Source organism: Triturus cristatus, chromosome 9 (assembly GCF_964204655.1).
Source record: "Triturus cristatus chromosome 9, aTriCri1.1, whole genome shotgun sequence".
Classification (NCBI taxonomy): Eukaryota; Metazoa; Chordata; class Amphibia; order Caudata; family Salamandridae; genus Triturus; species Triturus cristatus.
The window spans coordinates 432,614,060-432,626,994 of NC_140592.1; the positions used below are offsets into that span (position 1 = coordinate 432,614,060).

The 12,935-nt window shown below is 43.8% G+C and overlaps 1 protein-coding gene and 1 long non-coding RNA gene across 2 annotated transcripts in view; both read right to left on the minus strand.

Moving 5' to 3' along the window:
• LOC146798097 (cytochrome P450 2G1-like) overlaps positions 1 to 12,935 on the minus strand; it is a 1,186,024-nt gene that overhangs the window by 855,738 nt on the left and 317,351 nt on the right. The window lies entirely within an intron of this gene.
• On the minus strand, positions 8,746 to 10,155 carry LOC146798098 (uncharacterized). Its single transcript, XR_014968605.1, has 2 exons — positions 9,892 to 10,155; positions 8,746 to 9,180 (listed from the first exon to the last, which is right to left on the minus strand). It is a non-coding gene; the product is annotated as an uncharacterized LOC146798098 (long non-coding RNA).

Sequence of the window (12,935 nt, forward strand, 5' to 3'; positions counted from 1 at the left end):
CCAGTCTGCACCTAGTGATAGAGTCAGATGATAGGGGTGTGGACTGGGGGCGAGATGTGGGGAATTCTACACAAGAGGAAGATGGTCAGAACATAAAAGTACTCTTCACATCAATTGGTTGGAGCTGATGGCGGGCTCCTTTGTGATAAATGTTAGATGAAAGACCGAATCCAATGCAATGTACTACTAAAGATCGGCAATATGACAGTGGTCCGGTACATCAATCACCTTGGGGGAACTCGTTCCAAACTTTTCTCCGACCTGGCCCAGAGCTTATGGGAAAACTGCCTGGAGAACCAACTCTCGGTCACAACGGAACCCCTTCTGGTGGTGGACCGGCAGTCACAACATCCGAGGGACCTCAGTCTCTCGAAGCCTGATCCCTCCATATTTTGGTAACTGAACCTTTGCTGGGGCCCTTTCTCGGTGGACCCCTTTATGTCTCATCTGGATCACAAAGTCACCAGGTTCTTCAGCTGAAGACTGGATCCATTGGCCCAAGCGACAGATGCATTCATACACACTTGGGGATGGAGAAAGGCTATGCCTTCCCCCATTTCTCGATGATATGAGGCTGTCCGCCCAAGTTTAGAGGCAGCTAGAGGAGGTGATGGTAATCACTCCCCTGTGGAGGTCTCAAGCATGGTTTCCAGTTCTGATAGGAACTTGCTTGGGATTCTCCAATCCATCTACCCCTATAGGCAACTCTCCTCCGGGATCCCTCCGGCAATCCCCATCACCCAGTACTGGAAAGTTCTCTGCGGCTTATAGCGTGGAAGATTACTGGGTAAAATGGCATGTCCCAAGCCTTTCGGGCCAGGCTGCAGACCTTTTCTCCAAGGCTTGAGCAAGCAAAACCAATCAAAGATATAGATCGCCTTGGTCTAGATGGCTGGGTTGATTTTGTCAAAGACACATGGATCTTGTGGGGACCACCATTGTCCACGTCCTGAACTTCTTTGCCTCTTTGGCATCCGAGAGTTTGGTTTACAGAACGATCAACACGTTCCGCTCTGCGGTCTCAACGGGTCAGCCTCCAATTGACAGACTTCCCGTCAGGGAGCAGCCATTGGTACAAAAAATTCTTAGGGGAATACGCCTCTCTAACCCCCTCGCTCCTAGATACTAAGTCCTTTGGAGCATAAATGTGCTGCTCAACCTTTTCCTTTCTTGGCCAAGGGATAAATAATTGTCTTGTAAACATCTATCTGCTAAATTAGCGATCCTGCTTTGTATGATCTCTTGCAGAAGGCCCTCCAATGTCAGGGCCTTGGACATCACTGGTAGGGCTTTTATCCCGGATGAGTCACCTTTTCTCAAAAAGGACTAAGACTAATTCCAGAATAATGTCATATCCAGTGTTTCCACTTTCTCCTAACCTATGCGTAGTTAAATGTATTAAGGCTTATGTGGCAATGACAGATGATCTTCTCCCCCATAGGGAACAACAACTCCTTATCGCTCTGACAAAAACTGATAATGTGATGTCATCCCCAACAATTGCTGAATGGATCAGATGGGCCATGCAAAAGGCAGGCATCAATATGGAGACTTTAGGGGCTCTACCAGGGACGCTATGGCTTCTAAAGAATTCTCCTTGGCGGCCCATCTAGAGGATATCTTGAATGCGGCTGATTGGTCTTCAGACTCTGTTTTCAAGAGTTTTTATATTAAGCCGCATCATAACATGGCATCTTTGTTGGCGGATAAGCTTTTAACTAGCAAAATCCTTGCCTCCGGTCCTTACATAGAATATTAAATTTCCTAGCCCCGTTAAAGGAAAGTTTCAGTTCTATTAAGGACAAGGAGGCAAGCATAATCCCTTCCGGGGTCGCAGAACGAATTCTCCCACCCTTAGTTATGGTTGATGCTTCATAAAGAAAGCGAGTAATTCATGTTTTGATTCCATGTTGGTTGTTAGTCACTAGTGCTGTTGTACAATTGCTTCTGGACGGATAGGTATATCACCTGTATCATGCATTATAATATTTGGAGTGGGTTGTCAACGTTGTGCTCTCTTTCAGGGAATGTCTTGAGCAAACAGGAGTATTGGCTGATTCCGGCTTTTCGTCACTTCGAAGAAAGAGGAAGTATGGACACTGTTGTGGGACTATAAGGGACTTGTGGCATCCTGATTGGTCAATCTTTTTGTTGAACTCCAATGAACTGGTTTCCTGAAGTTCATGGGATATGTGGTTTTTCTAATGGTTTTACATAGCAGCTATTCAATTAAAGCAAAGAAGGAAAGCATAATCCTTGCCTCTGTGTCCTTAACCAACTTTAAACTTTCCTTTTCGTAAGCTAGGAAATCTTATATTATCACCCTCTTCAGCAAAACCAGTTTCTTGATACTGAGAAGTTGATGTTTTGTAATAAAAATGTTTAAGGCACAGGTATTTGTAAGCCTGTTTTCTGAAAATCTTGTTAGAACAGAGGTCAACATCAACTCTCTGGAAATTCCCACAGAAACCACCAGAACTGATGAGGCTGTGATATAAAAGGAAAATGCTTTTTTGCGTCATCAGGACGAACACCTGCCTCATAACTAGATTTTGAAACCAAAATATTGTCGTAGCTGACAACCATCAAATAGTTAATTATTCCTTTTGAAAATCTATATTTTGCCTTAAATTTCTGTACTTTCACTCTAATACATCAATGCATTCATACTAATGTCCCCAGTAAAATTTGGGGATTGCCCTTCATCAGAGGGTTGAAATGATCAAGTGAAACAACACATTCTTGGGGGGGATAGACTGTAGGCACCAATGGTATCCCGAAGAAATCCTGGAAGTGGTGCAGGGAGCCTATGGTTCTACTAAGAGGTATGAATGAAATGTAATAGGCAATGGATAAATTCTGGAAACAAAGGAGCATATTTATGACTTTTGCGACACAGGCCAGCACAGCAAGTCACATTGCTGCTCTACGTCACAGGGAAAGGGCAGGAATGCGTTGCATTTATCCAATATGGGGCATTCCTGTCCTTTTCCCATTGGGCTGGCACCGTTTTTGCAGCCTAGCACCAAAGCAGGCACCCTTGCACCATGGTACAAGGGTGCCTGTGTTGTAGACGTAATCGTTTTGTGCCAGAAGAGGCACCTTCCTGCACAAAAACAATCCTGAGAGGCTATCTAAGTCTGCTGCATTCTGCAGTCAATATAGAATGAGGACAAAAAAAGAAGAAATAAAGATATTTCGCCTTGTTATGCCTCTCCTGGGGAGGCATATCTTTTTGGTTCACTCCCAGATTTCCCTGCTAGGGTAAATCTGGGAAAGAGTTAAAATATATTGATGTTGCATGGGAACTACCACACAACACCCATGAAAATGCCTCCCTGGCACAGAGTAATACAACATAGCGATTTGCGTAATTGCATGGCCATGTGTGGCTTGATACATTTGTGGTGCAAGATCGATGCAAAGGGGCTCATAAATATGTTCCAAAGAGTTTCAATATTATGAAATCATTGCATGCATGAACTCGTTTATTGAATAAAATAGAAATTAATTTGAAAAAAGCTGGAATCTATGCCACACTGCATATTCAATGCTACACAATAGTACACACACTATGACCTGTTGATCATCATGCCAGATACGAATCATAAGTGCTCAAATGCTTCTACTACCTGGGCAATCGCTATAGTGGCATCTCTTGAGTACACTAGTATGGGCCTGATTACAGGTTAGGCAGTTAATTCCATCCTGTGAGTAAACCCCTGAATTCCAAGCTTGGCTTTTATTTAGCGCATCATGCATTAAAAAAACTAACCTATGTTAAATTTCGTCAGGTCAAACCTGACAACATTCAACAGGGGAATATATACAATATTTATCCTATCATGAGGATTTTCGTGTGTTAAACACCAAAATATGCATGTTATTACCCATAAATCATAATAGGTGTTATGTATTGCACCCATTAAATAACATACCCCGTGGTATTCTTCTGTATCAGGGGCGATAAATAACACCTCATCTTGTAATCAGGACCTATGTCTTCCTTATAAATACAGAAAATCTGTACCTTGTCTGAGACAGCAATGCCTACATCCAGCCCAGTAGAATGTAAACGTCTTGCAACATGCTCTATGGTAAAATGCCTAATATTAAGTGAAGTGTTCCTCCTAGGAATAAACCCACTTTGACCATGGTGTACTATCAACGCCAATGTCCTTATAACACGATTTACTATGGCTATACTGAGAATTTTATAGTAAATTTTTAACGTTGAGAGTTGCCTAAATTGCTGTTGCATTGATTGTGTCATGGCCAGGCTTGCAGAGAAAAAATCTCCTTCTATCCCCTTTCTAATAGGTCACCTTGCATGAACCATGGAATTTCAGACTTGGGACATTGGCATATGTCTTGCACAATTCTGCTGGTAGTCTGTTTGGCCTAGTAGTTTTATCTATGGCCAGATCAGTGATAACATTTTTGATTTCAGGCAGCAACATTGATTCTTCTATGGTAATAATGTGGTCAGGCAATAGATTAGTTAGCTTACATGTTTCAAGATGTGGGGTCTGATCTTGTAGAATCACTAAGGCTCTCTCTGAATATAAGTCAGAGTATTATCAAAAATAAATCTGTGTTATTCCTTAATGAGCAGACAGGTACTTACTGTCCCCAGTGATGTTTAATCTTAGTCTCCCCTAGTTCTTCCTTGATGAGCAGGCACCCCTTCATATCTCCTTTATTAAGTTTTCTAGATATGTAGTTTCCATAATCCAAACAAAGCAAGTCTTCAAGTAATTCCGTTTAGTTGTCCTTCTAATGGTCATATTCGCTACGTGTCTTGGGAGTGGAGAGGCAGTGAATTCTAAGGCCTGCAGTTTCTCCTCTTGGGAGAGTATCTTAGGGACTGATTATGAGTTTGGTGGTGCGGGGCAGCATGCCACCGCCAGATTAGGCATTTTCTCCTGGTCTGGCAGGTGGTCCTTTGGTGTTCCTATGGCGGTGCCTTTCAAAAAGGCACCACAATGAGAACATCAAAGCCTGTTCCTGCAATGCATGGACTGTGAAGTGTATGCCATGCAGGAAAGGGGGGGCATGCACCCACGGGGGCACACCATGTGCCCCCCTGCATGCATCCCATTGGCCATGAGGCACCAGGGGGCCTGTGCGGCCCCCTATGTTTCCTCACCTCCAATCTAACAAATGCAGTCTCAACACCGTGGTTAGGGTTGCAGTGAGGAAACCTGTATTATGATAGGAGGTGCTTCAGAGGCACCACAAATCAAATTGCTGCTTGAAGACCACCGTGCCAGTGCCAGGGATTGCAGGTCCCTTGCAGTGGTCCACTCACGCTCTGACCGCCATACTCATAATACGGAGTAGGACCACCGGTGTTGAAGGCCCCGACGGTCACCGCACCTCCACCTCGGGTTTTCTATACTGCCTTTTGTATGTGATATGTCATCGCTATACAATGACTCCTTATCACTACGTTAAATGTACCCCATTTAAGTAGGACGTTAGAGGCTGTCTTTAAAGTAGTCCCCTATCCATATGTTATGTGATTTTATGTGATGTCTATTTGTATAGTGTGCTAATCACCCATAAAGGTATCCAGGTGCTTCGCAGGTGGGTAGGCGGGTGTCTCCCAGGTGAAATTATTTGAAAAACCAGGTATTCAGCTTCTTACTGAAATCAAGAAGTGATGAGGAGGCTCTGATGAGCTATGGGGCATTGTTCCATGCTTTGTGGGAGATGAAGAAGGTGCAATCTCCTGCTCTGATTTGTGTATGTGGGGTACATTTGCTAGTGAGAGTTCAGCTGTGCAGAGATGCCTGAAAGGATGTGAATGCAGCTGTTGAGGTAGGTGAGGCCTATGCTGTGAAGTGCTTTGTGTGTGGGTGTGAGGAGTTTAAACAGAAGGCGTTTGTGGATGGGGCGTTGATGTTTCTTGAGGTGTGGAGTGATGTTAGTGCAGCAAGGTAGGTTTTTGCTGAGTCTTCCTGTAGGATTTTGGGGGGGGTTGGAGACTGTTCAGGAGATCTTTGCTGATTTCTACCTAGCGTATTTCACTTGCAACAAAATAATTTGTCGAAAAACATGGTTTCCCTTGTTGTGATCTGGAACTCATGAGTGGTCCTGAAAAGAATAACACCAAGCAAGCACCTGATCCTTCCAAGAAGAAATGAGATAATGAAAAACAAAAGAATAGAGAGAATAGGTCACAATCAAGGGGTGGGTCTCCTCAACAGGAGCCCTCCGAAAGGAGGTACAACCTTGGGAATCATGATAACATAAAAAAACTGACAGGTATCAGGATACTGATACGCGTTCCTCTCCTTCATTTCAGGGTTCATCAAAAACTCTGAGAGAGAAGGATGGTCAGGACACAAACTAGAAGAATGGACAAAGCCCAGAGATACACAGCATACTTTGGACTATAATATCTAAAAAGAAGATAAACCGAAATCAAAACCTCAATTTCAAAAGAAGAAGGTAGCAGGTCTCAAAGTTAGACATGCCCAGAAATCTGAGGACTCAACTTCTGAATGGGGAATGGGCTCTAGCGATGCTAGACAGCACAGCAGAAGTAACAATAGCTGACCAGAACCTGATGGAATTTCTGGTGACAGCAGCGTTGAATGAACACATCACGGTGGAGACACCTGATAACAGGGTAAGTGTCCCACACCTGTTATATGAAATGACACTCCAAATGGAGGGGGACAAACCCAGAAAAATAAAGGTCTCTTTTGGGAGAACCTTGCTTATGTCTATGACATTCTTTTGGCTGAAAAATATTGTCCGCCTGAAATTGATATGGAGTTTCCAAAGGGAGAAACAGTAATTTTACTGGCTTTTTCTGACCTCATGCCAATATACTTAAAACATACATTTCCTCCAGCAGTATATCGCAACCTTGTAGGGTGGGATGCTAAGTCACCTCACCATGTAATCACAGTAAAACCTATTCCAACTCCACAGAGGCAGTACCCTATTAAACAAGAAGCAAAGAAACAGGCCAGGGGGATTTTAGATCAACTTGAATACCAAGGTGTAATAGAAAATTGCACCTCTTCAATGGATTATCCTTTGTTTCTTGTAATGAAACCTGATCATTCACATTGTCTAGTTTTACAATACAGACATCTACACACATGCACAAAGATATTTGCAGTACAGAATGCACACCGTGCCGCATTGATGAATAATATTGTGCGGAAGAAATACAAAACGGCACAAGAAATCTCAAATGGATTTTTCTGCCAAAATATAGCACCTGAGAGCAGATATTTGACAACATTATCAGTACTCGGCTCTCAGCATCAATTCTGTAGACTACCCCAAGGGTATAAGAATAGCCCTGGGTTGTTCTAAGCTAGGGTAACTGAGTTATTTCAAAATGTGTATGAGGAGGCATTGTCCTATGTAGATGATATTCATCTGACGGATGATGATTTAAAGGATCATTTGACCAAGTTGAGCAATATCATTTTGAGGTTCACCTCTGATGGCTACAAACTTAACTTAAAAAAAATTTTAAATCGCCCACCTCAATGTCCAATTTTTGGGATATGAGTTATCAAATTAAAGAAAAAGCCTGGCAACTAACTTTTTAGAAACGTGAGCGGTGCTCCAAACTCCAAAACCTCTGAAAAGTCTATAATCCATATTGGGATTCCTAAATTTTGGCAGGGCATACATTTTGGATTACACAGAAAAAGTAAAACCTTTCCACAATTTAATCAGACCTGATTTTTCAATTAGATATTGGATACAGGAACACACAGATACACTTTCAGGCACATGCATCAAAAAGAGAGTTTGCGAGTCCTTATTTGCGAATTTTAAGGAATCGCAAATAAAGACTCGCAAAACACGATGCAACAAAAACATTGCGAGAATATTGCGAATCGCTAAAAATCGCTAAATAAATTGCGATTTCGGCATTTGCGAACTCGCTATTAGCGATTTCGCAATTAGCGAAATCGCTAATACCGAAGTCGCTTTTTGATGCATCCTGATGACATCACAACCAGGAAGTGAGCAGCACCAGCCTCATTTCCAGTGCACAGTGTCAGGGAGAGGAGGGAGCTGGCTCTGGGAGCAGAACAGGAGTGTGACAGAGACAGAAGAAAAACTTGTGATATCAAATGGAAGCCTCACAAACAGCAGAGGAGAGCCAAACAGGCAGGAAACGCAAAATTAAATTTGCAGAAAAAGAAATTGACACCCTCATTGAGGGAGTAGTCCACAGCCATGACAAGCTGTTTGGAAAGGCATCATTGAAAGTGGCAGAGCAGGAGAAAAGGAAAATCTGGCTCCGGATCCAAAACAGGGTCAATGCCATTGGGGTGACACACCGCACCATTGAAGAACTCAAAAAACGATGGTACGACTTGCGCAGTCGGGCTAAGGTGCGCATAGCTGACCGCCTGAAGGAGGCAAAGAAGACAGGAGGGGGAACACCAACAGACACTGGGAACACTCCCATGGAGGACTTGATTGAATCCACCATCCAGCCAGAAGCTGTTGTTGGTGTGACCCAGCTGGACACGTCCGGAGCAGCAAACACATCTGAAGGTAAGATGAATGTATGTTTTCTTAGTGTTACAAAATGTAAAGGTAGAACTCGACCACAGCACAGCCCAAGTGCAGACCCTGAACATCCAGTACACAATGCATTCAGTAGGGGAGGGGCATTATGGGAGATGTAGTCAGGTCAAGCAGTTAAAATGTCAAATCTCAGAGTAACAACCCAAAAAAGCTTAATAGAGTATAAAATCATTTACAAAGGCAGAAATTTATTACTGTGCAATTAATATCACAGACATGAAATAATACAGTGTTGCACTGTTTCACCTCACAGATGCACAACGTGTAGAAGATGTGGATAGCGATTCCCCAGACATGCAGGACACCAGCGCAGGTGAACAGATGGACACACCTGTGGTGCAAATAAATCCCTCACGTCCAACAAAGTCACGCAGGGCTACTGTTCCATCCCTAGTCACCATGGAGTGTGAAGATGATGAGGCTGATGCAACACCAGGTGGCAGCCATGGCCAGACAACTTCCATCACACAAACACAACCACAGGTCCCCAGAACTAATCACAGAGCCCGGCGTAGGAGAGGAAGAGCACTCAGGACACAGCAGGAGGAGCAACCAAGTGATGTCTGGGGTGGTCTTGAGGGACAGATGCTCCGTATGCAGCGCCTGCAGACAAAAAACACACGATTAGTACAATTGCAAGTTGGCAAGATGGCTAGCAACATAGCAGTACTGTCAGAAAGTGTGCAGCAACTGAGCAAGGTGATGCATGAGGGAAATGTATCCCAGAAGAGACAGCATCGTCAACTAATGCTGCAATTGAAAATGTTTGCTAAATCAAACAATAGATTGGCCACGACAACTGCACTGCTGGCACGTAGGTCTGTGACCATGCAAACTGAAATGTGCCATTGGAGCGGCGATGTGGCTAAAGCACTGGACCAGGTCACCAATGCAGTTGATTTGCTAAATGCTTCCACAATTGCGGCCAACAATTCCACGCCCGAAGAGGGTAGTGAGGGTGGCTCAAGCCTAAGTAGTGTGGCAGTTCCAGTCCGCACTGCAGGAAGACGCAACACACGCAGCAGTACCCCCGCCGCTTCCAACATAACAGATGACAATGCTGGGTCTGACAGGCGTCTGGGTGTTCGTGGGAAAAAGCGCTAGACTGGCATGTACAAGTGCATTCCACTATGGTGACGTAACCATTTATTTGGATTTGACTTTTCACAGAGTGACAAGTGAATTGACATTTGCAAACCACTTATGTCCATTGCACTGGTCAGATTACAAGTGTGCTTGAACACTCATGGCAATTTTATTTAATTAAAGAATACTCTGATAGCAATAGTCAGTTTCTGTGTCATCATTACTCACCTCAGAAATAATTTTGTGTGATGTCAAATCTTCTCCTACGCCCTTCTGCTGCGCCTGCCCCTTGTGCTGCATGGTGTTGTGGCACTTGCTGGTTCCCATCCTCCGAATCGCTGTCAGACACCTCGATGTCCATTCCTCCCCTTGTCGCTATGTTGTGCAGCATGGCACATGCCGCTACTATCTTGCAGCATTGTTCAGGGTTGTACTTCAGTGCTCCACCGGTCTTATGTAGACATCTGAATCGGCTCTTCAACAGCCCAAATGCGCTCTATGATGTTCCTTGTCGAAATATGTGCTGCATTGTACCTCTGTTGATTGGCAGTTGTGGGATTGAGGTAAGGCGTCATTAGGTAATTACGCAAGGCGTATGCGCTGTCACCTACATGTAATGGAGCAAAGAGTCAGTGGCAGCTTCACATTGACATACGTACAATGACAGTGATAAACTATAACACATATTTACCAAGCAGATGTCCCTCTCCAAATTCTCCCCTGACAAGACGGGTGTGTATGCCACTTTGCCTGAAGATATAAGAGTCATGTGCACTCCCTGGAAATTGCGCAACAATGTCAGTGATAATGTTTTTGGCATTGCAAACAACCTGAATATTGAGGGAATGGTAAGATTTCCTATTTCTATATATATATTCCTGTGTTGCAGGGGGACATATTGCAACGTGGGTGCAATCAATACAACCCAAAACATGTGGGAAACGAGCTATCTGGTAGAACTCCTGTTTGGTTTTTGCAAGGTCAAGCGCGGTGGTAGGGAACTTGATATGAGACCCGATCACGGCCATCATGGCATCAAGGAATGCTTTTAATATTCTTGAAAGTGCGCTTTGTGACACACCTCCCGCAACAGCAATGACCCCCTGAAAACTGCCTGACGCCAGAAGGTGTAGGCAACATAGGACCTGCACATGCGTTGGGATGGCATTGGTCCTACGTGTCTGTCGTTGCATTATGGGGTCCAATTCATTGATTAGGTCATGGATCATTGCTGCATTGAGCCTATACTTGTCGTATATCTCATCCTCTTGCTGGCCTAGCAAAGTTATGCGGACTCTGAAGATGCGCTCATTCATTCGCCTCCGTCTCTGTGCGGCAGCCTGCAGCCTCATCCTCCTCGCCATCAGGTAAATCCCTGCCATTGTGAACAGTGCTGGCTCATTCTGGGTGTGTTTAAATGGGTTTCAGTTGGTTTTCACCTGTCTGTGATTTGCACTCATGATTACCACCTGGTTGTGATCCTTCTTATTTAGCGATCGCTAATTTGCGATTTTCATGGAAATCGCTATTTGCGATTTGTCATGCATACATTTTGCGATTCGTTGTTTGCGATTCGGTAATTGGGACACGCTAATACCGATTCGCTATTTGATTCGCAGAATGTTTTGCGATTCCTTATATTTGCGAAAAAATGGATTTTCGCAAATGTACAGTTGATGCATTTCAACACTGACTTTTGCGATCGCAAACGGCCTCTTTTTGCGATTCGCACCCTTTGCGATCGCAAAAAGGTTTGATGCATGTGCCTGTTAGTTCCTTACAAGCTGACACGATAGCAGCAAAACACCTATACAAACATGTAAATACCACACATTTGGTGATCCGTAGAATTGGAGGTCAATCAGGGTACACTTACCTAACCTTCAAAGAAGACAAAACAGTACCCATAGCATAAAAATCACACTTTTACAAAAACTGTGAAATGCGTTTTGCTTCTACAGAGAAAATAGTGACAGCAGTACAGGCTGCGGTAGTGAGAGAAAGAGCACTGGCTCAGGGGAAATGACTAATTGTCGTAACTCCGGTACCAGCCTTAGTGGCTGTTATAAAAGCTAACATTCCAAATGCAAAACCACTACATCCGCGATGGATACAATGGGCTAATTCTCTCACTGCAACAGATGTAGTATACACATTTGATTTTACACTAAAAACACAAGCATTCCTGCAATACTAACAAGAATATCCTCTCCCAAATGAAATAATGCCTCTAGATCAGTTTGAGAACATCATTTACACTGACGGTTCTGATCATCCTGCAATAGGAAGTAAACAGCAATACAGTGCAGCTTGTGCGATTGTAAAAGAACGTATGCAGGATGGCAACTTCCATCCTAGCAGTACAAAGATGCAGAAGAAAAAGCACTATTACTGGCACTAATACAAACTGATCAAGAATTCCCCACACTTATAGCGTGCGATTCGTCTTACAATGAATTACTTCATTACTGGGGTCAGAATGGGTTTAAAGACTCAAAAGGTTGCACAATAAAGCACTGAATGGTTTGGGAACAAGTGGCAGAGTTGATAAAAGACATGCAGAGAGCTCATGTGATACACACGCTCAGTCAACAACGTGATGGTGTTCACTTTGAAGTGAATTAATAGGCTGATGAAGCCGGAAAAGGGGCAGAATAAACTGCTGCCATAGCTGCAATCTCTCATTCTAGTATGAGAATAGTGGGAAGCACAATGGTAGCTGTGATTGCTTCACGCAAAAACAGCACAGCCTTGCGAAAAGGTTTTCCACTCAAGTACTCCTACAAGTTAGATGCAAAAAAATATTCTGTATGCTCAAATTCCAGGAGTGGGGGATAGAGTAACACAAAGCATGGATAGCTGGTTAGGTTTAATTCTAGCTGCACACCAGGGTCTGGGTTCTGCACACGCAGGGGTTACTGTGACTGTTTCTTGGCTGAAACAACGCTATTGGTGGCCAGGTCTAACCAAACAGATGAAAGCGATTCTACAATAGTGCGACATCTGTCAGCAGATGAAGGGTTTGACCGTAGCACGCCCACTATAAATACCATTACTGAGATCAGAACGACCTCTCGCTTGTCTCTATTTGGACCACTGCGTCCCTTTACAATCTGATGGGGCTTACAAGTACATCTTGATGGCAGTGGATTCATGTTCTAGATTCCTGTGGGTTTGGCCTCAGTGGTCAGCTGATGCACAAACTGCTATAAAAGATTTGTGAGTCTTCATAGGGACATAAGCAGCAGGCACATTACATTCTGACCATGGCC